Raw genomic sequence first — 2,904 nt, 5'->3', positions numbered from 1 at the left:
GTATGTTTCTGGTGCCTTTCAAGCTGCTGTTCTAATGCTGGATGTCAGAGGGAGCAAGTTGGAATAAGTCCGTGTGTGGGCCCTTTAAGATGAAATGCCTGGGACTCAGCTCCCCCATCTCCCTCAGCCTCGATCCCCACTAGTTTTTATAGTCAGAAGTTACGGAAACTTCTCTTCCTGCCACCGGAACCCTGTGTTGGGAGACCTGGTGTGGGACTGAGAACCCTCTCTCATCAAGGGGGACCTCCACAGATCTCTCTCCTGATTCTTATCTGACACACATGATGTGGGACCAGCCCATTCTGCGTCTCTGCCCCTCCTACCAGTCTCAATGTGGCTTCTTCTTTAAATCCCTAGCAGTAGGACTTCCATTCAGCTTGGTTTCAGGTAGTTCTGAATGATGGTTTTTCTATAGTTTAGTTGTATTTTTGATGTTCTTAAGCATCTCATCTTATATCATTACAAGAATAAGGGTGAGCACAGTACAATAAGGTAGTTTGAGAGAGACCACATTCATATAACTTTTATTACAGTATATTGTTAAAATCATTCTCTTTTATTATTAGCTATTGTTAATCTCTTACTGTTCCTAAGTTATAAATTAATCCTTATCTTACTTATGTATGTATGGGAAAATAGTTTATACAGTGTTTGGTACTACATACACTGAGAGTCTTTGAAGATATCCCCTGTGGATAAGGGGGAGCCTGCTGCAGTTAGAAATTAGTTATAATCATTGCCTCTGAGGAGTTGGGCTTGATGGGAAGGAAACAAGGCAGGATCTTGACTTCCTAACTTTTCTGCCTTGGAATTTGTACTTTCTGTTAACATCAGCTATTCTTTAAAATAATCACTGAAGTATTTATTGATGAAATAATGTGGTGTCTTAGACTTCCTTTCTAATTCTTCATTGGTGATTGGGGGGATGAAACAGAATCAGCCATGTACTGATAATTGTTGAAGTTGGGTGATAGCTACATGTGAGTTCCTTGTATTGGTCTCTCTACTTTTGGATATGCTTGCAATGTTCCATAGTGAAATGTTAAATACTAATCATTTCAATCTGTTGAAAAGCACACACAAAATAAAATTATATATTGCAAAATTTTGCTTCATTTCTTCTTTTCCTTGAAAATATTATTGCTATAATAAAATCAAAAAGAAATTTCCCTAAGATGAATTAGTTAAAATTATTCCAAGAGGGATTAGAAACCAGGAGAGAGACTGGAGTGAGAACTTGGTGCCTGCTATGGATATGGAATGTTTGTGCACGGCCCCTACCCAAATGCATATGCTGAAATCCTAATGCCTGATATGATGTGTTAGAAGGTGAGGTCTTTGTGATGTAATTAGATTTGGATGAGGTCATGAGGGTGGAGCCCTTATGATGAGACTAGTGTTCTTATAAGAAGAGGAAGAGACCACATTCTCTCCCTCCCCGCCCCCTACTATGTGAGGATACTGTAAGAAGCCATGAAGAAGGTACTCACCAGACACAGAACTTGCTAGTACCTTGATCTTGGACTTCCAGTCTCCAGAAATGGGAAAAATAAATGTTTATTTTTTTTTAAGCTCCCCAACCTTTTATTTTCTTATAGCAGCTGAAGCTAAGCAAACATAATTCTGATGGGACAAACATGTTCTCAGGCATTCATATGAAAAAGCAATTATTAATGCTTATTTGAGAACAATGGGTTTGAATCTAATACTGATTTTCCTTTGGAAGGCCATGTGCTTCATAATTTGAGATACTTGAAAAAGTAGGAAATCCAAACTCTGGGTCTCCTCCTCTTCCTTCCTTCCCTTATCCTCTCCAGATGTTTCTATATTTCCTTTGCTGCTCTCTTAAGCAGTGATCCTCAACCATGGGAGCAAGATTCTGTTTTTGGAGTGAGATCTGTCAGATTCCTTTAGAAGGCAAACATGTAAAACTGCAGACCATGCTGTGACAGCATAAATCACAAATGGAGACAAGCCTCAGCCAGTGTGGACCACTCCCCATGGAACATGATGTCTTGGGTACATTTATTGCTCATAATTTTTTAATCCAACATGACTAGCACCGGTGGGTTGTGGAGGCCAGAGAACCATGTGCCCTGGTGTACTTTTTACACCAGAGAATTGAGCAGGAGTGCGCCGTTTCCATACAGCTGGATAATAAAGGATGAATTTGTCTGTCAGCATTCAGGGTCACATACTACAATCCCATGCCTTTGTTTGAATTCAGTAAACTTCTAACTGTTGGTACTTTGGGAATATTGTATTCCCTCAAGAAGACTCTACATGTCTCCAGGCAGCACCTGTACCTTTTTGTATGCTAAATGAAGGACACACAGAATAGTGACTCTGGTTATCGTAAGTAGCCAAAGATGTACAAGGCCAAGTACCAAAATGTGGGGGGAGGCAACAAATTGCTACTATCCTATGCCAGTTTCAAGCCATGGAAGCTTGAGAAACCATTGGTCTAGCATCCTTTCTGGTTGCTGTGGGTCAAGAAAAAGAAACTCCTTTCAACAGCTGGAAAATTACTGAAAACATGGATAATCAGAAATGGTAAAAAAACAGTTCTTGGAAGTAGGAGTACAAAAGAGGTTTGACAAGCTCCCTTATTTAATAGTATGACCCATTTCAGAATTCATGAGGATCTCAAAACTAGGTTTACATGATGAAGAAAGGATCTGTGAAGCAATAAACACATTGAAATCATGTTCAAAGCAAAATCACATTTACATGATGAACACTGGAACATTGCTCTGAATTAAGGGCAGTCCCTGGAACCTAATGAAAACCCAGAAATGCAGAACAACACGGGTATTTAGAAAAAACGAGAACAAAGGCAAGATGGTAACTTCAAGAAAGCAAATTTTCCTTTTTTAGATGCTTCCACCTCTAAGTACACTCTGT

Source organism: Pteronotus mesoamericanus, unplaced genomic scaffold, assembly GCF_021234165.1.
Source record: "Pteronotus mesoamericanus isolate MK-2021 breed Mesoamerican mustached bat unplaced genomic scaffold, CSHL_Meso_final scaffold_118, whole genome shotgun sequence".
Classification (NCBI taxonomy): domain Eukaryota; kingdom Metazoa; phylum Chordata; class Mammalia; order Chiroptera; family Mormoopidae; genus Pteronotus; species Pteronotus mesoamericanus.
Note: the sequence above shows the minus strand (reverse complement) of the source record.